The sequence below is a fragment of the Theropithecus gelada genome, chromosome 18 (genome assembly GCF_003255815.1).
Source record: "Theropithecus gelada isolate Dixy chromosome 18, Tgel_1.0, whole genome shotgun sequence".
Taxonomy (NCBI): domain Eukaryota; kingdom Metazoa; phylum Chordata; class Mammalia; order Primates; family Cercopithecidae; genus Theropithecus; species Theropithecus gelada.
In genome coordinates this window covers 7,853,255-7,880,743 of record NC_037686.1, presented here as the reverse complement: position 1 = coordinate 7,880,743, position 27,489 = coordinate 7,853,255, and the positions used below count along the sequence as shown (strand labels likewise).

General features: G+C 42.3%; 1 protein-coding gene across 3 annotated transcripts in view; it reads right to left on the bottom strand.

The window, feature by feature from the left end:
* EPB41L3 (erythrocyte membrane protein band 4.1 like 3) overlaps nt 1-26,425 on the bottom strand; it is a 149,845-nt gene extending 123,420 nt beyond the window's left edge. For 2 of the 3 annotated variants that reach the window (XM_025365079.1, XM_025365081.1), the window contains exon 1: nt 26,034-26,425. The gene's annotated coding sequence lies outside the window, so the exon portion shown is untranslated. Of the gene's footprint in view, nt 1-22,606; nt 22,826-26,033 lie in introns of those variants that run through there. The other variant, XM_025365080.1, reaches the window with a different exon arrangement.
* Nucleotides 26,426-27,489: the final 1,064 nt, after the last annotated feature.

Sequence of the window (27,489 nt, the reverse complement as noted above, 5' to 3'; positions counted from 1 at the left end):
GAGGACCGCAGGGGTTGGTTCTTGGAACTCTTCCATATCTGCACTCAGTATTTGAAGAGCTTAACTGGTGCCCTGGCTCTAGATATTGTCACCAGCATCCCTTAGCTAGATGACGTAATGGGCTCCTAAGGGGTCTCCCTGCTCCATCTCCTCTCTCCATTCCCACAGGGTCTGGTTATTCCTTATTCATCCTATAGAGCTCCTCTCTTAATTTAAGGTCAGGTCAGGGGATGCACACATCAAGGCCCCTCAGGTCCCCTCAGGGAGACCACGGCCTTTCAAGGGTCCCCAGGGCCCTGCCAACTGTGGCCCCATTTCTTCTGGATCCTCGCCGCCTCCAGCCCTCGCTCTCTCTGCTCCAAACACACTGGCTTCCCTGCCACTCTCACCCTAGAGCCTCACACTGGAATGTTCTTCCTCAGACCACCGCCCACCCCCAACCCCGTGCACTCTCTCACGCGCCCTTCAGGACAGTGTTCAAATGCACCTCTCTTCAAAGCCTGCCCTAACTACTCCCTAAAATCCCCTCTCCCTTCCTGGTCCTTGCTTCGTTCTGCCCCATAGCTCCTGTCCGACCTGCCCTGTGCTATATTCATGTCTTGATTATTTTCTGTTTCTCGCCTCTACAATAGAAGCTCCAGGACAACAAGGGTGTGTATCTGCTTGCTTCTCTTCCACCTTCAGTGTCCTAGAAGAATGCCTGGGACTTAACCACAGGCAATCAGAAAGTCTTTGTTCTGAACGAATAATGTATTTTATACTATTTCTTAACAGTTTACTAGATGGCTAAAATGACCTCCTTGCATTCAGCACAGGACTGGGTGTCCACCGTGGGATGTAGAGATTGATCAGGTCAGTCCCCTCCTGACAGGCACATAGGGCCCCCAGACTCTCGCTGCTCAAAAACGGGACTGCAGTGAACATCCTTTTACACGGACAAGTATTTGCAGATAAAAAGGAGTATGCAAATTAAAAGACTTGAGCTTTCTCTTTGGATACAAATCTCTCAAATGTAACAGGAGTAAGCACGAGCTCACTAAAAAGTGTCTGAATCCGTCTGTTTGGCAAATTAACAGGCAATCTGCTCGGCAAAGACGTCAGCTCAGATTGTGTGTCAAGTGACATCCCAGGGTGAATTACGATGATGAAATTATAGGACTGATAAGAGAGAAAACTGCAGAGAAAATGACTCAGCCTAAGCTTTCAGGAGAAGAAAGCAACGAGTGAAACAACAACAAATCTTCAATAGCTGTTTTTTGTGAAGGCGTGCATCACACTTCTAGCAAAAACCATCCTTGCTGCCGGGGACTGCACGTGTCCCTGTTCATGCGTACAGAGGAGACGCCCCTGCGTGTGCTCAGGAAGGCTGCCAAACCGCTAATCTTACAGGAGAGTATGGGAAACCCACCGCGACTATACTCCTTGCTCTTCAGTGCTGTCCCTCTACACATTCTGGACCTCAGTTACTCCCCAGTCTATCCAGATTCCTATTTTTCTCCTTGTCCAAAATTCTCAGAGAAAATAGTCACTCAGTTTTCACCAAGACCCAAGAATCACTCTACCATAACCAGTCAAGTGCCAAAGATGTGTTTAGAAGCAGAAGTTGGTTCCTTTCAAACTGCTGAACTCCTTTTTCAAAAGAAGATGCAAATCCGTCGGCTGTGTTCCCCAACTCAGGAGTCCCTAAGGGGCACTGCAGAGCTACATGTGGAGAGATGCCTATTCCGGCATTTCCTCACCGAATGACTACAGAGCCTCTGCCAGAGGGGACGGGGACAAACCTTGCTTTCAACCGCTCCACAATCACTGATCCACCCAGCGCACAGGACAGTCTTTGTTTCTCCTTAGAAAGGATATACTTCTTTCTCCTACATTTGCAGATTTAGCTGAGTAGTTACTGATAACTTTTCCTCCAGTAGTTATCCCACGGATTTACACTGTTCAGTTTTCAAGGAAATCACTAGAATGACGAATATCCTTATCTGCATAGCGCTGTACAAATGTTGGCTGGGACAACTTAAACCTGAAACATCTGCAGGCATTAAAGCAGCAACTGATTCTCAGGAATGGAACCGTTTTGCTTTCTGAGGCAACCCAAGGAGCTTATCCATGGTTCTCTGCTACATTTCCAGGGACTTCATAATAAAAGCAATATACAGTAATCGACAACAATTTCGAGTTTCAAAGATGTCGAATGAGAGATGCCCCCAAAAGAAATATGCTTCAAATCAAGGAGAAAATAATCAAGGCCAAATAAACTAGGTCACCAGATTTATTTCTGAGCTGTATAAGTTGGACACGTTTCTGAGTCATAGAGTATTAACCTAGAAGAGACAATCAAGCTGCCTGCCTCATTTTAGAGAAGGGGCCAGAGCTAGGGTAGTTAAGCACCTCCCCTGTGATTTAAAATGTTCTGGCTAGAAAATGCCAAAGTATAATAATATATTTTCCATATGACAATCTAATAATAAAACAAGTAGCAAAACGTTGAACCAGCTTTTCACTATGTTACACAGAGTAACACTCTTAGTAACAATCTATTATTTTGGGAGAACACAAATAGAAAATGCTGCACTAATTAATTTTGGTCTTTCTCCTTCCAAGTTGTATCCCCATGCTTGCCTCCCCTACATCCCAAAGTAAAAAGAAAAAAAAAAAAACCAGGATGAGGCTAGGGCTTCTATTCAGCACTTACAAAAGGCAGACAATGAAAACACAACATAAAAAGGGGCCACCACAAAAAAATTAAAACATGTCATAAACTCCTGCTGTCATGAGGGGATCATTAAATCAGCTGAAGAGAGACACTGCCGGGGAGGCCTCAACTCCCACCCGCAAGGCCCGTGGCCTTGGGCAGGCCTCTGGTCACCCTGCATTTCCATTTTATTACTTGTAAATGGAAGCACTGAATAAGATAACTTCCAAAGGGCCTTTCAGTTTTAATACAAGAAACCTTTAAGAATGCATAATTTGTCTTCTGAGTAAATATTTGCCAAAACATGAACTCAGTAATAGGTGGCATAAAAAGCAAATGCAGAAAGAGACGTGCTCCATAACCCACACACCACTCCTGAGGCAGAAGATAAAATATTATGAATAATTATCAATATTAACTTAAATCCTTGTCCCTGGTGAAAACAACGCATAAAATGGTTCCTAAATGTTTCAGGATTTTAACCGTACACAGAGAACCATCTGTAAGCCACAGTCCCATTTTATTATTCAAAGAGAAGCATTTTCACTAACTAGTCTGCTATAGAAACTACATGGCAACGATTTGCTTTGTAAGCATTTTATCTAGATTGTTAGCTAACTCTGAATATACATCATTACGGCACTCACCTGAGCACACACAAAAAAAGATCCTATCTAGGATTCACTTCAGTTTTTCTTGGGTGAATGGCGCATGCCTAGTAATGCGCACTTGAAGATTACAGTTTAGGTCTATAGTAGCCTAACATTCAGCTCCTCTAGTTAACCCCCAACATTATCTAGCTTAGTACTAAATGCCAGGAATTTGTCAGGGTCACGTGTGTCACTGACACTCAATCATTTATTAAAGAAACAGGACCATGATGAGCATGGCTGGCTAAAGAGTGAGGATATCATAAGAAACGCTTGAAATTTAGAATGAGTACAGAATTTGTAATGACAAAATGGCTTTGGAATGAGACAGTCTCAGGTTCAAATTCCAACCTGCATTTACTCTCCATATGTTGTTGGACAAATCATTTAACTCCTCAAGCTTTAGTTCCCTCCGCTATAAACCAAGGAGACAATATCTACCTAACACAGATGTTACAGGCTTAGAGATAACAAAAGATCCCACTAGAATATAAGTTCTACATAGGCAGGGATTTTCTGGAATTTTTGCTCACTGCTAGGTAGAAAAGTGCCTGGCATACAATAGGTGTTTGAGAAATATTTGATGAATAAGTGAATAAATGTAAAATGACTAACTCAGTGGTCACCTGAAATATTATTAACTTAGTCATAAGTTAATATTTGAAATTAACATAGTCATAAAATATTGATAATCTCGACATTTGCCATAATAAAAACCTTAATTACAACACAGTCAAAATTTTAACTTGTGGCCATGATGCAATTAAATCTATCAACACACTTCAAAACGATGTTTACAACAAGCAAAAGGGTTACCTTTAAAACTGAAACATGTATTTTCTTCCAACGCCAAATTTTTTTCTTTTTTTTGGAGCTGGAGTCTCACTCTGTTGCCCAGGCTGGAGTGCGGTAGAGTGGTGGAATCTCAGCTCACTGCAACCTCCACCTCCCTGGTTCAAGCGATTCTTATGCCTCAGCCTCCCGAGTAGCTGGGATTACAGGCACCCGCCACCATGCTTGGTTAAATCTTTTTTTTTTTGGAATTTTAGTAGAGACGGGGTTTCACCACGTTGGCCAGGCTGGTCTCAAGCTCCTGACCTCAAGTCCTCAAGTGATCTGCCTGTCTCGGCCTCTCAAAGTGCTGGGATTACAGGAATGAGCCACTAAGCCTGGCCTCCAAATCTATTTTGAAAGTTCCACAATACTCATAATAATAAAGTCAATGTGTATCTGTAGAATAAATTGTGATCTAAATGAAAAATGTTATTTGTCACATAAGGCATCTCAATAGAGTATCTCTTAGAGCCTGCATAAATTTCATCCTTGTCTACTCAGCTTAAAAGTATACAAGTGCAGGCATTAGTCTTCATGCCATAAAATTTCATGAGAGTTGAAAGCCTTCAGAGCACACACTGAATGTTTTTGACCAATGTTTACATTTAAGGAGCTGAAAAAAATGAATAAAGTAGCTCTTAGAAGCCATTCTGGTTGAGGGCAAATCTTAAACAATGAAAAATGATAAAGCAAAGCAACAGATACAAAATAACAGACAAGTTTTTAATTGTACTACAATGCAGCTTACTGCTAGGTAGAAAAGTGCCTGGCATATAATAGGTACTCAAGAAATATTTGATGAATAAGTGAATAAACGGAAAATGGTATTACTTTCATTGCTAAATTTTTTTTTTTTTTTTTTTTTTGCAACATGGCTGCAATACTAGTTAAAAGTGACTTAGCTGGGATTACATGTAGAGATTATATTAAAAATATTTTAGCAATGAAAGTAATTCAAGGACCTAGTATCAAAGGCATCACAAGTTTAGCAAACAGGGATATACAAAATGAGGAATTCCCATTAAAAGCTTCCATTAGAACAGACATATATGCAGTAAGCATCACACAAGGGCCATAAAGTCCCTGCAAACAGTGATTTCCAGATTTCACAGATTGGTAGGACAGCACTATTGAACATCAAATGATGCTAGACATGGCTACTCAAATCATCCGTAATGGTTTCTGAATAGAAGCTTTTCAAGAGTGGGCCCCTTCCAATTCTTTGTTTCCCCAAGTCTTCCTTTATTTCTTTTCTTCTTCAAACTAGCTTAAACTAGACTTCTGTCAATTGAAACAATAAACCAACACTCCAAATCAGAAACATTAATACTATAAATCTGATATAAAAAATTTATGTACAATCTTGTTGAAAAATAAAATGTAATTTTTCCTCATTTGAAGTTTTAAAATATACCCAACTTCAAAAATTTTAATATCTATTGGTCTGGCACGGTGGCTCACGCCTGTAATCCCAGCACTTTGAGAAGCCAAAGCGGGTGGATCACCTGAGGTCAGGAGTTCGAGACCAGCCTGACCAACATGGAGAAACCCCATCTCTACTGAAAATACAAAATTAGCCAGGCATGGTGGCACATGCCTGTAATCCCAGCTACTTGGGAGGCTGAGGCAGGAGAATCACTTGAACCCTAGAGACAGAGGTTGTAGTGAACCAAGATTGCAACCACTGTACTCCGGCCTGGACAATAAGAGTAAAACTCTGTTTAAAAAAAAAATTAACATCTATTGGTATACACTTGTTTTTGAGAACTGTCCAAGATCATGTCCTTCCTACTTGTTTTAAAAACTTATTATTATTATTATTATATTTTGAGATGGAGTCTTGCTCTGTCGCCCAGGCTGGAGTGCAATGGCACGATCTCAGCTCACTGCAAGCTCCGCCTCCCAAGTTCATGCCATTCTCCTGCCTCAGCCTCCGGAGGAGCTGGGACTACAGGCGCCTGCCACCACACCTGGCTAATTTTTTTGTATTTTTAGTAGACACGGGGTTTCACCGTATTAGCCAGGATGGTCTTGATCTCCTGACCTCGTGATCCACCTGCCTTGGCCTCCCAAAGTGCTGGGATTACATGCGTGAGCCACCGCACCTGGCCTAAAAACCTTTTTTAAAAAAAAATCCAAAATGAATATATCTCTAAATATAATGCCTACAAATAGATATTTAAATAACTATATGATTTCTATGAATATCTGTATGTATGTGTTTATATATACATATATATGTAGGTACATAGATGCATGTCGGGGGGTGCCCTACAAATATTAATTCATTTAATTCTCACAACAAATCTATGAAGTGGGTACTACTATTACTCCCAACTGAATAAATGGAAGCACAGAGATGTTATTTAACTTTCCTCTGGTCATACAGCGTAACCAGCCGGGCTCTTTTCATTTTTCATTTTGTTTTGTTTTGTTTTGTTTCTGAGAAGGAGTTTCACTCTGTTGTCCAGGCTGGAGTGCAGTGGCGCAATCTCGGCTCCCTGCAACCTCCGCCTCCCAGATTTAACCAACTCTCCTGCCTCAGCCTCCCGAGTAGCTGGGATTACAGGCACCTGCCACCATGGCTGGCTAATTGCTTGTATTTTCAGTAGAGCCAGGGTTTCACCATGTTGGCCAGGCTGGTCTCGAACTTCTGACCTCAAACGATCCACCCGTCTCGGCCTCCCAAAGTGCTGGATTTACAGGCATGAGCCAATGCGCCTGGTCTGGACTCTTAACTACTATACTGTACACCTAACAGCTGCTTTCCCACTACAATACAAACAGAAAATACTTTTGGCCATTTCCATTGGTCTCCCGCAGGAAATAAGGCTGTGCCAGAGATCTCAAGGATTCCACTTCGCTAAAACATAATTTAATCTCTCTTCTTGGCATCATGCTCTCTGAGCCAAGCAAGGAGGCCAAATTCTTCTGTCTTAACCACTCAAAAAGTTAGGGCTACCTTTCCTCCATCCATGGGGAATAATCCTAGGAGAGGATGTGTGGAGCTAGTGTGGATCACATGCAGAAGGGAATGCAGCAGTGCACTGGCCACGTCTGGGTCACCCGCCTATCATTTAGCCAGGGAGCAGGTGGCTCCCTATGTGGACAAGTCATCCCCACAAAGGAGTGAGGAGCAGTTCTCCAAAGCAAGTGGGGGAGGTGCTGGTCTGAAATGAAAGCTGCACACAATAGAAGTTCCCACTGTGAGTTCAAACCAATGAAGAACTTATTTCAGTTCCTCATTTCTAATCATTCATTCATGGTAGAAAACCCAGTTTTAACACAGACACACCATATTTCATTTTATTCAATCTAAAGCAACAGGCAAAAGTGACAGAAGCTAAGTGACAAAAATCCCCTCTACCCCGATCCGTGATGACCTTTCTTACATTTGCTCCAAGCTGGACCCAAGTAGAGCAGTCCCCTGACGGACCAGCAGCCGCCTGCTCTGAGCTGGTCAGTGTGGGGCCCAGACAGCCAAAGCAACCAGGAGTTATCCAAGAGGCATGCCATGGCCCTAGGAAAGCACTCGCAGGGGCCAGCACTGGGATTTTGAAACAAACGCTACAAAGAATAGTAATATTAACAACACACAGTAACAGAATGAGGCCAGCTTTCCTACAATTCCCATTTTATATATGCACCAATATGCACATAAATCCAATGAGGCTAGTATTACTATGCACACTTTATAGGGGATGACACTGACATTAAGTGATACTAAAGAACTTGCCTACAGCTGCAGTATTAGTAGGTTACTGAGCTGGGATTATATGTAGAGATTATATAAATTTATAATGATAACACTGCATATCACAAATCTGACCTAAAACTTCCACAATGATTGTAACATATATATTATAGACATATTATAACTATAATACATATGCAGTTATTATATAATATATGAAATAAGAATTAACAAATATCTTCTTATAACCTGGAGTTATGAAGAAAATAATATTAGAGAATGCATTTTCTTTCCATTGTTAGTGAATATCTAAATTGATATCGAGATATTCTTCTCCACCATTCAAACAACTTGTTTTATCAGGTAGATGCATAAAAATAATTGCAGGGACCCTTGTACTTCCATCTGAGAAGACGTCTTCTACTGGAGAAACAACCAATGCAAATTTAGTGCTTATGAGGATGGTAATGATGCTGGTATTTCTACTGAGAAATCTGCCACCTCAGTCTCTTTGCAGTATCAGATAAAAGGCCACCAAGAAACGAGACGGCTCTATCAGGCAATTCCATTTTACAGAAAATCATAAAAACAATTATCTATGTCATTAGAGACTCTTTTAAAAGAGCTTCAAAACACCTAATTTGCTGATCCAGGCCTGAGACATAATCCTGACTGTCCATGCTAAAGAGTAATAACATCCAATTGAGTAAAAATTATTCAGACATCCTAAAATCAGTGAAATCCAATACAGATGGAGCCAAAGAGGCGAAGCACCTGTATTTCTTGGTCAAACTTAATTCATGTGGATCATCATTGATGTAGTTCACAATAAATGATTATGGAGGGTCCAGGTGTCCCCACACCTTCACTTATTAGAAAATATCTAAGTTGACATCTTCTTTACCACTCAATCAACTTCCCTTTATCAATGAGACACATTCAAATCATTGCACTGATCCGAGTGCCTCCTCCAAGAACAACTTTCCACTGGCCTCAGGAAGAAAGGACTAGAACTGAATATAAATTTAACAAAGAAGAGAGACCATTCAATTTCACCAACACTTACTGAGTACCTGGAGCTACAGAAAAATCTCTGCCCTCCTCAAATGTAGACAGATTCTCCCCAGCTCTCTGCCCTCCTAAAATGCATACACATTCTCTGACTGGAGAAAAATTCAACTTTCAATCAAAAAAATAGAAATAAGCCAGCAACAGAAACTTTCTTATGAATGAGAAATTCTTCAAAACCAAGTTATAAATGATGTTGCCAACAGGAAACCACCAATATCTATCTTTATACTTCAGAATAATTTCCTACAGTAGTCCAAATGAAAAATTACCATTCGTGTTTCTTTAATTAGAATGCACGCCTAATCAAACTCTCGCTTATCTACTTGGTACTTAACTGAAGAGCTCAGAATTAAAAACCAACCACACTTTGATTTTCCCAGCACTGAACAGAGACAGTGAAAACGAGAGGAGTACGAATTATTTTCCAAATTACAAAACAGCAGAATATTCATTGGTTAAAAACAAAAAACAAAAAACAAAAAAAAAAACACTGTTTACCTTAAACTGTGCTAAAACTGGAAGGGAACAAAGGGGCAGGCCAGATGGTATATCAGGGAAAGTATTAACAACGTGGAAGTGTTAATTCTTAAGGGGGAGAAATTATCCCAAAAAGCATAAAGAATCCCAAGCCCAGGTTAATTGAAAATGACCAACACACAACCGTCACCCTAAGCAGCATGATTCTCCCTGCTCAGTGGGGTAAGGTCTTGCTCCAGCACACACTGGTTCTCGTATCCCAAGAAGCTCCTGCAGCCAGTAGAGGCGAGCTCTTCTCACCAGGGAGTCTCACATTTTGACGTTATATTTACAATTTAAAGTTAAACCACTCTTAACAAAACCATACCTGCTAAATAAAATGTTAAAGACTGAGCTGGAATTTTCCCTCATAAATTCGTGGGATTTTTTTCACATTATATTTTAAACGACTCTTTCATTTGAGGATTTACTGAGCACTTACGAAGTGCCGAGCAGTGTCCTGAAAGTTGGGCCTACGACAGTGAACAAAACGGATAAAAATCCTGTTGCCAAGAAGCTGATATTCTGGTTGAGGGAGAAACATGAAAACATAAAATGTGTAGGGATATGAGGAAAAGTAACCCGGGAAGAGGAGCAGGTTGTGTAGGATGTTGTTGGGGCTGGGAGGAGGTACGTGCAAGACTACACTAAGCAGCAAAGGATGAAGAAAGGCATGGGAGCCAGATACGAATATGCAGAGGAAGACTGCTCCAGGTGAGGGCTCAGCAAGTCCAATGCCTACGAGGGAGAAGGGAGAAGCATGACCCAGTTCAAGGTTCAGTGAGGAAGCCACAAACCTTGCAAAAGCGTCCAGTCTTCAACAAGAAACACACCACAGAATTCTACAGATATCAACCTGCATGGATCTCAATCTCACTGTTAGACAACGACAAACAACAAGCTACAGAAGGAGATGCACAATATACTATTTTAAAAATATAAACAGTAAAAACAATACCACAAATAATTGAGTAATGCTAGAAATAGTGATGTGGGAAGAAAGAAAGACACGCATGGTTATGAGAAACACAAATCCAGAAGAGTGGCCACTTCTAAGAGGGAGAGAGGTGCACATTCAGAGAACGCAGGAGATTTGGCAATTTGGGGTTGCTTTATTTTATTTTATATTTGAGACAGGATCTTGCTCTGTCACCCAAGCTTAGAGTGCAGTGGTGCAATCATAGCTCACTGCAGCCTTGACTTCCCAGGCTCAAGCAATCCTCCCACCTCAGCCTTCCAAGAAGTAGCTGGAACCATAGGCACACACCACCATGTCTGGTTAATTTTTTAAAAAAAATTTTGTACAGATGGGGTCTCACTATTTTGCTCAAGCTAGTCTCAAACTCCTGAGCTCAAGTGATCCTCCTGCCTTGGTCTCCCAAAGTGTTGGGATTACAGACCTTCAGCACCTGAGTCCAGCTGGGGTCACATTTTGTGCAGGCTGTGCATATAGGTCATCATCTTTTCAATCAACCCTTGTGTGTATCAGAAATATTTCACAATATTTTTGTAAAATAATTTTCAACCCCATTCCTGCATCCGCTAGCCTTTTTTCTTTGTTTCTGGTTTTGAGACAGTCTCACTCTGTCACCCAGGCTGCAGTAGAGTGGTGTGATCTCGGCCCACTGCAGCCTCAGCCTCCCAGGTTCAGGTGATTCTCACACCTCAGCCTCCCAAGTAGCTGGGATTACCGGTACCCACCATCGTGTCTGGCTAATTTTTGTATTTTTAGTAGAGACGAGGTTTCACCATGTTGGCCAGGCTGGTCTGGAACTCGATGGCCTCAAGTGATCCACCCGCCTTGGCTTCCCAAAGTGCTGAGATTACAGGCATGAGCCACCACACCCGGCCCATCCTCTAGTTTCTTAATTAACCATCCTTGGGTTGAACTGAAGCTTACTGCTAACCTTCAGGTAATGGTCAAGACAGCCACAATATTTCTGCTCAGCTGTGACCAAGAATACTCTACCATTGGTGGAATCATTTCCATGATCATGGGAAGAAAGAGAGCATATTAACGGAATGAAACAGCTGTCATCACTGCCCTGGCACTGCTCTGAAACTACACATTAGAGCCTTTTATGATCTACAGAAAAGGGTTGCATAAAAGAAAATACTGGAAATCTATGTTTAGTGCTTTAAGCTGAGCTGCCTGTCACAATTTTAAATACAGCCCCTTAGCTACATAGGAGGTAAACATTTCCAACAATGTCACCTTTGCCTCTCAATATACTTCTTTAAAAAATAAAACACGGTGGATAAAAATTACATCAAATATATATATATATATATCTTACCTCAGCTACAGTGGCGAAGACATCTGTGCTTTGGTTTCTTCCTGAGCACCAGGTACCCCTGCTGTGTGCACTGCCCTCCTCTCAGCCCTAGCCCACTGTAGCCTGGCTTCTACCCTCAGAATGCGGGAGGTTGAAGATGAAAGGCAAGCAAAGGCGAAAGAATTGGTGCACAAACTTGGAAAACTGGTATTGCTCCTCTAAGCTCCTCATGGCGAACTCACCAACATCAGTGTGGCTAAGTGCAAAGGGAGCGTTGCAGCTCTCATGTCATTTAAATGTTCAAGAACCCCAGTGAACACTTCTTCTTTCTAAATCACATTTCCCCAGCTTCTAGACCTTTTCCTCTTCTACTTTTTTCCCTTGCACATTCTCTTTACTCTGCCCTCTCTCTAGTGACCTCAGCTTGTATGGCTTTAATTACCTTCCTACCTGGAGGATTCTGAGTCTGGATCTTTGAGCTGGACCTCTCTGGCTTGCCGGCTGATGCATGAAGGCTACTAGACATGGGTTCTGAAATGTCCCACAGGAACTTCGAGACAAACTCCTGACCTGCACACGCCATCACTAACCCTGCCATCAACTCAAATATATATGTGTGTGTGTGTGTGTGTGTGTGTGTCTCAGGGAACAGCAAGATATATATATATATCTCTCTCTCTCAAGGAACAGCAAGTGGGGCCATTCTCCTCTCCCTCACATTCCACCATACCCAACATGTCACTAAGTCTCAAAATTCTACCTCCTAAACATTTTTCAAAATATTCATTTTTCTCCATCTCTTCTACCACTTCCTTAGTTCAGATTCTCCTCAATTCTTCCCTGGATATCAACATTAGTACCATTTATCAGGTACGTATGTACAAAGTACTTATATTTGGGGTTGCTGTATAGATTGATATATTGTGATATTAACTGCGACTTTTATGGGAAAAAAAGTGAAGTTTCTAAGTTTAAACATGTGTCCTATAAGCATAAAGCTAGACTGCTGTGGTGCCAGAAACTGTTAAGGAGTTCACTGAGTCATTCATGCATTCCTTCAAAAAACACTCATTTTTACCATAATGATATATTGTCCTTCAAAAAAGTAAACTCCCTAGATTACTACAAAAGCCATATTAAAGGTACATCTGACCATGTCTTCCAACAAGGTAACACCCCTCAATGGCTCTGCCTCACCCTCAGGATGACATGGTTCACAGGGCCCTGAACTCTGACCCCAGCTGCCCCTAAGGCTCATCTCCCCCACTGCCCTTGGAGCCCATCTTACTTGCCAGCCACACGAATGTCTCCCTCTTTCCTCCTGGCCTCTGTACATACTGGTCAGTCACCTCTGACACTCTCCTGTCCAGCCAAGTCCAGACTCCATCCAGCTCTCCCCACTTCTCCACCGCATGGCTCCTGGTCATCTTCAGGTCTCAGGTTGGACACCACTCCCTCTCCTTCCAGAGCCACACCCCCACAGCTGGTAGGTGAGCTTCCTTTGTGCGCCTTTCATGCCCCGATTCCCCCATCACAGCACTTGGGAGGCAGCAATTAATTATATCTGTGCTCAGGGTGACAGGAAGCCCCGTGAGAGTGGGCAGTGACAATCACTTTGCTGGGTGCCTGGGTAGGGCTGTAAACGTGTAAGTACTCAGGATATACTCCACTGTTAGGCAGATGGACAGAGGCACAGGCTGCAGAGCAAAGCATTAAGGAAATCAGACGTTCCTTCCCCTGAATGCTTTCCAGCTCTACTCCCTGACAACACTATCCATTATTTTTTTATGCATCTTACAGTTTGAAAAGTGCTTTCACATCAATTACACCATTTGATCTTCGTAATAGTTCTGAAAAAACAAGAAACGGCTGTTCTGCACATTTGTAGATGAGCGTATGTTTCTGAGAGGCTCAGTGATGTGTTTTAGTCAAGTCACAAATTCAAGCCTTTGGATGTGTTTCTCATGTGTGGCCATGAGATACTTCAAAAGAAGAGGAGTTGTTACAGCCAAATTCTGGATTTTGGTTAGCCAGAATTGCAGTCAAAATTCAGAAAAGGGGCAGTTTAATATGGGTTAGGATCAGAGATAGATCCAGGTTTTTTAAGTGACAAAGCTCTTGCAATTGGGAAATCTTCTTTAAGAAAAAAGACTACAGGTCGGGCACAGTGGTTCATGCCTGGGATCCCAGCATTTGGGGAGGATGAGGTGGGCAGATCACTTGAGGCCAGGAGTTCAAGACCAGCCTGGCCAACATGGTAAAACTCCGTCTAGACTAAAAATACAAAAAGTAGCCATGTGTGGTGGCGCATGCCTATAATCCCAGCTACTCGGGAGGCTGAGGCACGAGAATCACCTGAACCTGGGAGGTAGAGGTTGCAATGAGCCAAGATCGTGCCACTACTACACTCCAGCCTGTATGACAGAACAGGACCATGTCTCCAAAAAAAAATACTGAGCTTACACAAGAAAGAAGAGAATGTATATTTTAAGTCAAAACACTGTTACAAGGAAAGGCAAGGTACGAGAAAAAAGAGTGGTAAGAGTAAGAACTATCTGTTTAGCAGTTAACAAGGCCTGCTGTGTATGAGGCACTGTTCGGCTCAAAGACACAAAGATTAGACATGGTCCCTGCCTGGTTCCACTTATAATCTAGAATTGACACCACACTTGCAGAGAAGGGGTGCAAACAAAAAGAAAGACTTGGTAAAATGTTAAACATCCCCTAAATGATAGTACCTACAGGAGCGCTCCACACGCAAAGTCTCTGGGCTTTGATTTTGCTCAGTGTTCACTGGTATTTGAAATCTTATTTGTTTACTACTCATCCCCTTGTTTAAAATACAGTTTCCAGGAGAGTACAATCTGATTTGTTCATCACTGTAACCCCAGCACTGAGTACAGTGCCAGGTTCATAACAAGCATTCCATAAGTATTTATGGAATAAACAAACAGATAGAAGAACAGAGAAAGGAACAAAATTTTACAAAGGCTCAAAGAGTCACATTTTGGCACAGCCATCAGTCCAGTCTCTTCACTTTCAGTGTGTATCTCAGTACTTTGATGAGTCTTTAAACTATCATTGGTGCCAAATGAGTATCCTGCCTGGACAAATCTTAATTTCAAAGACATGTGTCTGACAACCAAGCAGCTGGGAAGTTGACAATAAGCTTAAGGAGGAAACTGGGTCAAAAGATGGGTTGGTTTAATTTTGCTTGGTTTCTTTATTCTAGGAGATGCTTGAACTAGGATATTTGGAGAAGAGATCATTCAGAAGCTGCTCTGAGTAGCGAAGACCTGGATTCATCTTGGGGGTCAATAAACCATTCACTGAGATAAGGCGCCTGGGGGATTGTCCTTGATCTGAGCAGCACAAAGGCCCTTACACACTCTAATATGACCGAATAAGATGCTTCACAATTCTAGCCAGGAGAAGCCTCAGGCAATGATATCAAGTTGGAATCCAACTCTTAAATACGAGTATGGAGAAATAAGAGGTATTTAAAATAAAACCAGTAAATGTTTGAGAGGAACATTTTACTGGACACTGAGTGGGCAAAAAAAGAAATGAAATTTAATTTATTCATATACGTATATTCTACCGTTTGTCAAAGATCTTTTCACGTGTCTTGTCTTAATGTGAAAACCCTGTTAGATGTAACTCCAAAATCGCAATTTTGATGACAACTGGAGAAGGTTCAAGGAGGGGGAAAAAGGCCAATGTCTGAAAATGGTTACATGATTTATCGGGCTTGCTGCCTCTTTGCACCAAGACATGGCCATGCTGTCAGAAACGCTGAAGACCCTGAGGGTGAATGGCAAATACAGCTCCAAAGACTGAGGTTTCTTCTTGAATTTATCTTTGGAGTCTAAGAAACTGATGCAATTTAAATGTGATATACAGTGAGATTTTGGTTTTGTTGTCCCCGTATGTGGATTATGTGAATGTGTGTGTCCTTCTCGGATATGAGCTTAGGAAAAAAATGCTAATAAATTATAATGTAGTCTGACCATTTACCACTGATATGAATGTCACTAAACACAGCAACATTTGTAAAGAAAGCTTTTAATCATTTTAAGTTTCACATATATAAGTGAAGAACTTCATAATATCTTAAAAGTATCTGCTGTAATCCCAGCACTTTGGGAGGCCGAGATGGGCGGATCACGAGGTCAGGAGATCGAGACCATCCTGGCTAACATGGTGAAACCCCGTCTCTACTAAAAATACAAAAAACTAGCCGGGCGAGGTGGCGGGCGCCTGTAGTCCCAGCTACTCGGGAAGCTGAGGCAGGAGAATGGTGTGAACCCGGGAGGCGGAGCTTGCAGTGAGCTGAGATCTAGCCACTGCACTCCAGCCTGGGCGACAGAGCGAGACTCCGTCTCAAAAAAAAAAAAGGTATCTGTAGGACCCACATAGCTCAGTATGATTTTGACCAGCAGGATCACATTTACTCATAGAAGCATCTCTTCTTCAAGGCCATTTTAATCTATTACCAATCACAAAGTAAGAAAATTAACCCCAACTGAAGACATATTAAGAGCTATGTACGTACTTTCACTTAAGATTCTTACTCAACCATTCTGACCATTCTGCTACATAATTATCATTATCCCTATTTAACAGATAAGAAAACTAACCTTTTACCCTACTTCCTTAACCTTTTAAATTTTATGTAATTTCCTAGGGCCACAGAAGTTACAAGTGATGGACCAGCCATAAAGAAGCCCAAGCATTCTAAGTCCAAGGCCAGGTTTCTTTGCTCTATGCTAAACATTCTCTCCAACACTAGTACTGTTTATTTATATTGTAACTGCTTTCCAGGTTAAATGCTTATTTGACAATAGTGAAGAAGCTGGAGAGTTACTAAGACAAAAGTCCTTAAAACAGTGTGTCTCAAAATGTGGTCCAGGGACCACTTGGATCAGATATCACCAAAGTCCTTGTCAGGACATAAGGAGGTCTGGATCCAACTCCAGATCTATTAGATGATAATCCGTGGATTGGTCCCCCAAAATTCCTTTTTAACAAACTCATCAGGTAATTCTGTTGCATGTGAAAATTTGAAAACCACTGTGTCTCATTCTTTGCAAACCTCTACTGTTATCTGGAATTTTACACTCAAAAAATCCTGCATTCTCACTGAGGGCCATCTTCTGGATTACGGGTTTTGTAGTGGAACATCACAAAATTCCATACTCATCTTCAGGATCTTACAATTCCTAACACATGTCCCTAAAAACAAGCAAAGAGGACAACAGCATATACTACTGAAATGAGAAAACATGTACTATGTGTACATTCTCATTAGACTGGTTCTAGATGTCTTCAAACACAGATCTCATTTCAACCTTGAGGTAGGCAGCATCCTCATCTGTTCACTCTGGGGAACCTTGCCTAGAGAAATAGAGTACCCCACCGACAGTTACCTAGCTCAAGGTTAGCAGACGTTTCCATCTGTATCTTCCGTAACTCCTCGTATTTTCTTTATTCTGCAACAAGGATCCCCCACTGCTGGGCCAAGGACAGAGCCGCACAACTGGAGGTGAGCGGTGGGCGAGTGAGCACTACCACCTGATCTTTGCCTCCTGTCAGATCAGAAGTGGCATTTGATTCTCATCAGAGTGCGAACCCCATTGTGAACTGCACATGCGAGCGATCTAGGTTGTGCATTCCTTTTGAGAATCGAATGCCTGACGAGCTGAAGTGGAACAGTTTCTTCCTGAAACCATCCCTCACAATCCCCGTCCATGGAAAAATTGTCTTCCATGAAACCCCAGCCTCTGTACCAAGGACAGGGTCACACAGCAGGAGGCGAGCAAAATGGAGGTCCTTGGTGCCAAAATGGTTGGGGGCCCCTGTTCTACAATATAACTTCCCCCAATGAATTACTGCTCTCATTTCAAGAATTCAAAGGAAAAGCTTTCCAGATGTCTTGAGCAGACAAATTAACCTCTATTTTCCAAGTCTTATACTTAGCCAGTAAGCATATTCCTTCTAAAGTTAATAAAAGTTGTCACCGAACCACACAAAATGGTATAAAACACACCAAAATTCATCAAGAGTAATTCTCTGTAATGAAATTACCAAAAACTCCCTGCATCTCTGGGACGTTAGTAACTCTAGATACAAATCATGTAGAAGGATGCAACTGTCAGGGACAGCCCGAGACCTCTAGATGCCCTGATGGCATCATCTCACAGAAGCCTGGGTGCACCGTTCCAGCTAGCACCACCTTCGGGATCATAAAGCTATTCTCCTCAAATGGGTGAATGAAGACTGGATTCCAGGGAAATCGAAGATTCGTCAAAATAATGGGATTGTAAATAACATAACAGAGCAGCCCACATCCCTGGAGAAGTGAATGGAATATGACATTTGTTACCACTCTATTGCTGAGGACGAAGGAAGGGTTGGGAACTCAGAGAGAGACCAAAGGGAGCTTAATATTTTCCATCTCTGGAAGCCCAATGACCCCCTATACCTACTAAACTATGCCAGACCCTGGATGTTTTGACCCTGGAGAGCCTAGTTCAGGTCCAGGCTGCTGCATCTGCTGTCCCTCGAGGCATGCCGAGAGGCACATGGGAAGATGGTGAGTACCTAGCAACTCAGGTTAGGCTTAGCTGGGTGAGCTCGGCCCTCCATGAAGAGATGACATTAAAATCTGAATTTTAAAAAATCAGGAAATATATGGTGAAAGTTTGCTTTAGTTTGTTAGAACTAAATATTCACATACAACATTGAGATATATGTAATCATCAGAGATTTTAATTTTTTTAAATATCCTGTTTTACCGCAAGCCTCTTTATATGTATATCAGAAGAGAGTCATGAAGCGTAGGCAGCAAGTGGCAGGAGGTAGGGGGGCTGGACGACAAAGCTTCACATCATCACCATTATTAAGGTAATGATCCTTTACCAGTATTGCACAAGACCAAAAGAAAATATTTATTTACCATTAAAAATAATGATGTGGATATAGATTTGCATGCATGAAAAAGCTTCCGCCAGACATACTGTTACATTAAAAAAAAAGAAGAAAAAAAAAAAAGTGTGGCGGGGCACAGTGGCTCACGCCTGTAATCCCAGCACTTTGCGAGGCTGAGGCGGACAGATCACTTGAGGTCAGGAGTTCGAAACCAGCCTGGCCAACCCGGTGAAACCCCATTTCTACTAACAATTAAAAAAAGAAATAGCCAGGCGGGGTGGTGGGCGCCTATAATCCCAGCTGCTTGGCAGGCTGAAGCAGGAGAATCGCTTGAATCTGGGAGGCTCATTAGAACCCAGGAGGTGGAGGTGGCAGTGAGCTGATATTGCGCTACTGCACTCCAGCCTGGGCAACAGAGTGAAACTCTGTTCTCAAACAAATAAACAAACAAAAAACAGTTACAGAGAAGTATTAAAGATAGAAGTCTATTCATGTAAAATATTATGTAACCTATGTGTAAGTCTATATATGTGCAAAATGATGCTACTGCTACTTACAAAGCACTTGTGATATATCCATGAGACATAAGCATTATGCCCATTTTATAAATGAACAGACAGGCTCTAGGAAGTTAAAAGAACCATGCCGCACAGTTATTAAATAGCAAGGCCGAGAGCCTAACCCAGGTCTGTCCTATTCCACTCTGATACGTAATACATTCAGAAAGGTAGATAATGAGATTTCTTTCTTTGGTTTTTCAGTATTGTTAGAATATATTTTAAAGTGAGAATGTATAATTTTTAATATTTCAAATAACTGAGATATATTCATTGAAAGGATAAATAAGAAGAAAAATCTTTCCATATTTCGTATATCTCATTTTCCACCTTAAACAATCCAAAAGTAGTATTTAATCCTCAGTTAAACACTCCCACAAAAATATGGAATGAATTGCCAAAATATCAATCATTGAGAGAAAAAAACATATTCAATTTCTGCAAAATTTTGGACAACTCCATTAACTAAAGACCATCTGTCTCCAGATTCCTATTCTTCCAACTCATCCTACACTTATCACGAGAAAAAAATATTCTTCTTCCCTACTCAACCACTTTCAATGACTCCCCACTACCTAGCAAAGTCCAAAATATCCCTTACTCTCATATCCAAAAATCTTCCACAATCAGACCTCACACTCCCTCCTTAGGCGCATCTCCCGTTACTCCCCAGCGTACAGGCTATATTCCAGCTAAAGGTAGGTCTCTTGACTTCTGGAATGTCCTGTCTGGAATATCTGCTCAATGACTAATTGAGATTCTCTATCAAAATCCAGTCATCTTCCCGAGGCCAAAATGGAAAGTCAAAATGGGAAATGAAGAATTTTCAATAGATTTTTTCCTATAAAAGGATGCACATATCCTTTTATAGGAAACAATCAATAATACATAGAAAAACAATCACTGATACATGGATAGTGTACAATAAGCACTACATATTATAAAGTACATTTCAAAAAAATTGCACAGCCAAACAATAAACCATATTTCATAAGATTCATGACACTGATTATGAGATAACATTATGTTATATAGCACTCTGCCAATTAAGCTATGACTCATACATTTTTAGAAACTGGAATTTTCATTTTCTTCTTATCTAAAGAACTCAAATTGATTTAGTTATTCAACGCATAAAGAAAATATAAACAAAATAGATAGGCTAAGGTGTTCCCAAAAATTCTTACATATTCAGAATTCAACTCTTCCAAATTGCACATCAACTAAGAGTTACTGCTATCTATGCTTTTCCACACAATATCATCTTGAGTCACCACAAGCACTGGAAATGCATCACTTAAGAGTGCTCCATTACTGTCTCCAGGATTTTCTCCAATAGACTAACATCCAATGTCCAATTTTTGATGCATATTCACAATCAATGAATTAAGTTGCCAGCTTTTTCTCTGCCACATGGCTGAGAGCCATGTAAGACATATCCCAATTTCAGAGATGTTAAATGTGAAAAAATAACTTTCTTTTAGAAATGATGAAATTTGGGGCTTGAATCAAATACAAAGAAACTCGCTATTTGAGGATGTAAACACAGGCATATACGAAAATGACCGAAGAAGAGAGAGCTAAAACAGAAAATAGTTTTCCTCTCTTTAGTTCAATGCTAGGAGATCAGTATCATCTCCCAGCACTAATCCTTTTCAGCTTTTGTCACCCTCCCATTTGATCCCTCCCCTCTTCAGAGGACACCCTCCACACTGATGTCCTCCATGACACCAATTAGAGCTGGCAGGAAAGGAAGCCGACTCCCTGCAGTTCTTCCCTCAAAGAACCCATTCTTCTTTTCTCTTGGTACCTGCAGAATTCTCTTCCCTGATATGGCAAAACCTCTAGGACCTACCCAATTTGAGCTATTGACAGAGGTAACAATCTTGTCATGAAGAGGACCATGCCATTAAAAATAATGACTACATACATGAGTCCGGTAATTCTCATTTTTAAATAAAGCAGCAATGCTTTTTAAACCTTCTCCAAGATTTTTTTTTTTTTTTTTTTTGGTAGTAAAGCATAAGTTACAAATGGCCCCACTTTTTAGACAATTCTATAAGTATTTACTGAATGCTTTAAGTGTCTAGACCTCTATTCGGTTTGGGAAAGAAACCTCAAAAGAAATAACTCCCTATCCTCATCAAGGACCCACCCAATATAACTGGAGAGAAAAATATATACTCAAGGCAGGTTAAATATTGCATTTGTTTTCTAGGTCTAATATAGACCTTTCTGCGTTCTCTCTCTCGCTCTCTCTCTCTCTCTCTGTTTTTAGTTTGTAAGGCAGGGTTATAAGAACAACGTATCAAAATGTCAGCAATCTAAAAATTAAGTTGTCAGCTTTTTCTCTGTACTGCAAATTACAAAAGAATTAGGGGTTTGGTGCTAATAGAAGCTTACAATTCCAAAGTATGCAATTTAACCAATCATCGCAAGGACTAAGAATGCAATACCAAAGACATTTCAACCAAGTAATCTGCAGTTCTGGCATTTAATTTCAACTTCTCTACTTGTGCCATTCTTCCCAATTTGTTTCTTCTTTATGCTTTGAAACTCTGCTCTGGAATCGCTATACAGTTAAGAAAGAACTGCCCAGAGCTCCTACATACATAATACACTCACATGAAAATTGTCAGTCATCTTAGCAAGGAGGTATGGAACAGACAAGGAACATCTGCAGCCATTCTGTGGTTCTTCATTTTTTATGCTGATATTACTATAAATTCAGAAAGGAAAACATGAAATGTACTTTATTGTTTCTGAATTTCAGTCTTATCATTTATTCAACACTAATTTGGGTGAAACATGTCTCTGATCATCTCTGCACTAGAATTCTAAATTAGGATTAAAATGCTAAATTATAAAATAATTAGTACATAAAACAAAAATGGAAATGGAAATCAATTACTCCAAATCACTGCAGATACCTTCTACACTTATGAAATACCTTTTTCCATTTTTTCCAATTGCCAACTGCAACCACATCACTTAAAAATAAATGAGAACATTGCCTACCCAATAAGTAAATTGCATCTTCAGAGAGACCACATACTTTTTAAAAATTACCAATAACCTAAATCAAGAATTTAAAAAGAATGCTCTTTTAGTACAAAGAACAGTAAGAAATATGTTGACTCAATATATAAATCCAAATATACTCATTTTTCTTGTTCTTTAATTTTGTAAATGGCCCTTCTAAAAAATTACAGTATTTTTCTCTACAAAAGGAATATTCAATGCTTTCTACTATTTCACACACACAAAACACACACACACACACACACACACACACACACACCCCTCTCCTTCCTTCCTCTTGGAGACACATTTTCCCATGTAGTCTTACATTCATTTATATCCTCTAATTCTCCAAACAATACCTCGCAATGCAGTTCAACTTGAGAAAGGAGAGTCTCAGTCATTGATCAGGCAAAGTTTTAAAGCCAGCGAGATGCTTCAGATGGTCTGGTTTTGCCTGCCCCACCCTTGTTTCCTTTGAGCCATAGTGATGTCACAACACCAGGCAGGACAATGACTTCACTGCTCCAGTCCTTGCTTCTGAGCACAGAATTCCTCACAGCCAAGGCAAACCAAATAACTGCAGAACCCTCCCCCGCCTGAGTGCCTGATGAATTCCCAACAAATCAGCAGCCAGCTAGCCTTTTGAAAGAAATAGACGCAGCGATCGCACGATTAAGGATCTCTCTAAATGAAGTGGTGCTAAAGATAAATTTGATTCATGGGTTTCAATGGTGAGTCTATATTCCACAGAAAACTGATGGGGTACTTAGAGGAGACTATGGGAATTAAAGATGGCCAGGGTAGATTACTCAAGCACCCTGTCTCGGCTGGGCTCGGTGGCTCACGCCTGTAATCCCAGCACTTTGGGAGGCCGAAGCAGGCGCATAACCTGAGGTCAGGAGTTCCAGACCAGCCTGGCCAACGTAGTGAAACACTGTCTCTATTAATTAAAAACAAACAAAACAAAAACCAAAACAAAAACTAGCCAGGTGTGGTGGTGATCGCCTGTAATCCCAGCTACTCGGGAGGCTGAGGCAAGAGAATTGCTTGAACCCAGGAGTCAGAGGTTGCAGTGAGCCGAGACTGCGCCATTGCACTCCAGCCTGGGCGACACAGTGGGACTCCATCTCAAAAAAAAAAAAAAAAGGTCCCTCTCTTCATTATATATAGTCAAATTCTCACAGAAAGAAAACATTTATTCCTCAGTCTACTCTTGGAGTTCTACTTTACTGGAGAGGACATGAATTCTAGTTTGTGAATTTTAGGGAAAGCACTAACTTAAAAGATGAATGCACATCATACAACATGGAAGAAAATACTTTTACAGTATTTTACAGAAAACACTTTTTACAGCAAGTTCCTGCCACACTTAATCTAATATACCATGTAAGTCCAGAAAAGATTCACAAGATAACAGCAATACATCTCTCACTGCATGGATAGTGGCATCTCTTCTACCTAGGTGGCCCCTTAATGCACTTGACCAACCAGTTCTTAAAAAACAATTATAAATAAAATTGCATCCGATCAAGTTTAAAAATATCCTGATCTTTTTATTTCAACACAAAGTTGGCCAAAGTCCAAGCACTGTACAAGAATTGATGAAAAATTGCTTTTAACCTAAATCACATTCAAGCAGAAGAAATGTCTTAAAAATTAAATGTAAATATTTCACTGAGACACTGACATTTGACCTATAGCTCCCGAATCCTTCACCTAAAAGGGGTTTACAAATTAAAGTGGCTACTCTTCTTGTTATGGATGAATTATTCACAAAACATGATCTGTTTTGAAAAACTTATTTTGGCTAAAGTGTATTAACTAAATAAACTTGATGCAGTGTTGTGCATCTGATAGTTTGCTTTTCTAAACTACCAGAAAACCATAATGCAAATGAGACAGTATTAAGCATTCAGCTATCAATGCCTTGCAAATTAACAAATTGAAGTCACGCTTCTCCAATTTAGTATTTATTCCCTCTCACATTAATTTTGTTACTCCAACTAAAGTTTTTAAAGTTTGATACCAAAATTAACATGCATTTTTTAAACACTCTCTCTGAGCCAAGACAGAAATCACCTCTCAGTCCCCAGAGTTCACTGGAGCTTGATGTGCTGCTCTCTTTTCTTAATAGGGCTTTTCTGCTTAATTTGCCGTAATTGGGACTACGTCCATGGCTCACAGACATCAAGTGGAATTTTATCATTTTTGTTTCCTTGAGACTTTAAAAATCAGGGTGAATTTCAAAAATAATGCTTTTAAGCACTTCGTGTGACGCTTCCTGTACTACAGAAGTTAATGCTATCAAAAGAAACTCCAGCACACCTGGCCACCTCAGAGAGCTTAAAATTCCCATTGCAACCCCCGCCCCCCAACAAAAAGGACAGGCAGGATATCTGCAAAAGCAATTCCGCAAGACTAATGTAAAAAAGCTGAAACAACTTAAACACGCAATGGAAGCACTGCATTAGCAGGACTGCCGGGCCCTCTCAGGACCTTCCAGCCCAACCTCCACAAGTAATTAATACCACATGTTTCCTTTATCATTCTATTTGTTCTGTTCCGCAATAATCTCTACCAACTTTAACCCTGGGCTGCAACTAAAGGAAAAACCCTAGGAAACTTCAGATCCGTAATATAGAAAGAAAATTGAGAAGAATACTCTCATTGCAAGGGACCACAGTTACAATTTACTAGGTAACCACACCCACCGCATTGCAGAAGCCATGAACTTCGCGGGCGTGGGGGGCTGGGGGGGAAGGGGAAGAAGTCGGGCGAGATTAGAGGCGAAACCCGAAAAAGCAAGCCCCTGCGGCAGCAACCAGGAAACACCCGCCAGGAACTGGCTGACACCCCAGCTCCAGCGGTCCGAAGCCCCAGCCTCCCCACCCCCACCGCTGCAGAGCCGCCTTCGCAGACACCTCCCAAGGCGAATCGCAGCCCCGAGGGCGCCAGGTGAGTCGCGCCGCCCCGAGCTCCCGGGCCACGACAGGCCGACCCAGGCGCCCCCGGCCCGCCCCCGGGTGCCAGAGGCGAGGGGCCCCTGCAGGTGCCCAGGCCCAGGGCAACCCCGCTTGGACGCTCCCTCCTCCTCCCCCACCGGCCGGGGGCCGCTGCCCCAGTTCGGGGAACGAGGCAAGTTATATAAAAGCGGCCGGCCCCGCTGCCCAGCGGGGATGCTTTGTGCGGAGCGCACCTTACTGGCCCCGCGCCGCGCCCGCCCGCGCCTGCACCCGGGACGAGCCCGCAGCCGCCGCGCACTGAGCGCACGGCCCCTCCCGCGGCCCGCCAGCCGCCACCCGCCCGGGCGGCGCCGCAGTGTCGCCCCCTGTCCCTCGCACCTCCCCGGGGGAGGGGCCGGCCCGCGCTCGCCCCCAGTCCGAGGGGCAACTTAAAACATGGCGCCCCGGGCGGGGGATTTGCGAAAATTGGCGGAGAAGAGACGCGGGGACCGAGTTGCCCCATCGGCCAGGGATCCCAGGGAGGCCCCCAGGCCGGAGGCCGGGACTCAGGCTCTGCGCGCCGGCCCAGCCACTGCTGCAGCGCGGCGGGTGGAGCGGGCGGGGGGCGCGGCGCACAGGCTCGGCCCGCCGAGGGTCCCGGCGAGCGGGAGGGCGGTTGGGGACCCCAGGCGCGGGGCTCGGGATTCGGGAGACCGCGCGGCGCCGGAGCCACGCGTCAGCCCCACAGCCCGTGCGCCTCGCCCCAGGCCTCGGGCTCTTCCTCCGCACCTCGTAAAGCCGAGACCCCCTCGCAGTCCCCCACTCCGGGAGGCGGAAAAGTTACCTGGGATCAGCGGATAGCCCAGGCGCGCCGCGGCGTGGGGACCAGGCTCGGGCGCGCGTCCTCGGCGGCGGTGCGCAGGAGACTCGGGCGTGGGGAGGAAGCCGCAGCCCAGGGCTGCTCGCCGCGGCTCCCCCCGCCCCCTGTTGCAGGAGACACCGAGGCTCCGCGGAGCTGCGGCGGGGGCCCACGCCCAGAGACCGCGCAAGGAAAGCCAACCTCGTCCTGCCTGCCCTCCCAGCCGCGGGGGTGGGGGCCACCGCAGTACTTCAGGACAGTTACATGGCCACAACCTCCTCCTTCCTGGCGCAGGGTCAGGCTCCGCGGACGACGCCTGGAGACAGCTGCCAATGCCAATAGCTTTAGCCCTTGATTTCCACTTAGATGATGGCCTGGCCTCTCCAGCCCCCTCTCCCCTCCCAGACATCCCCTGTGAGAAAGGAGGGAGGGGGTGTTCCTGACCTTCAGGTGAGTTATTTATTGGCTAGGGACTGCAGTATTTTTTTTTTTCTTTTTGGAAAGAAAATAAAAATCAAGTTGGTGGTGTCTTGAAGTCATGTTAATAGAGAAGATCTGAATTAATGGTTGATAAGAGAAGTCGCCCATCTTTCAGCAACTCAGCTACTCCGTCCTCTCCAGTATCTATAAAGCTTTCCACTGAAATGGAGCGGAGGGGGCTCCCTGATTTGTAAGTGAAATAAGTAACTCCTGGTCGTCTCACAATATCTTAAGATCTGACCGAGTAACTAAGACATTTAAGAAATGTTTTTATGGGCACAAAAAGAATAGAGTGAATAAGACATAGTATTTAATAGCACAGCAGGGTGACTATAGTCAAAATAATTTGCACATTTTAAAATAAAGTATAATTGAATCGTACCACAAAGGATAAATGAAGGATGGATTTCCTGTTTTCCATGATGTGATTATTGCACATTGCATGCCAGTAGCAAAACATCAAATGTACCCCCATAAATATACATACATACTATGTACCCACAAAAATTAAAAATAAAAATATTAAATATTTTTTAATTTTTAAAATTTTATGTATATTTAAGTCATACAACATAAGATACATATATAGTAAAATGGTTATTATAGTAGATCAAATTAGCATATCTATCATCTCACATAGTTATGCATTTCTCCCAACACCCCTCTACTTGTGGCAAGTGTAGCTATAATATACTCATTTAGCAAAATCCTGAATACAAGACACTTCTTAGCTCTAGTCCTCATGTTGTACATCAGATCCTTTTCATGTTGTACATTATTTTTTTTTTGACTGAATTAATTTTATTTTATTTTATTATTTTATTATTATTATTATACTTTAAGTTCTAGGGTACATGTGCATAACGTGCAGGTTTGTTACATATGTATACTTGTGCCATGTTGCTGTGCTGCACCCATCAACTCGTCAGCACCCAACTACTCGTCATTTACATCAGGTATA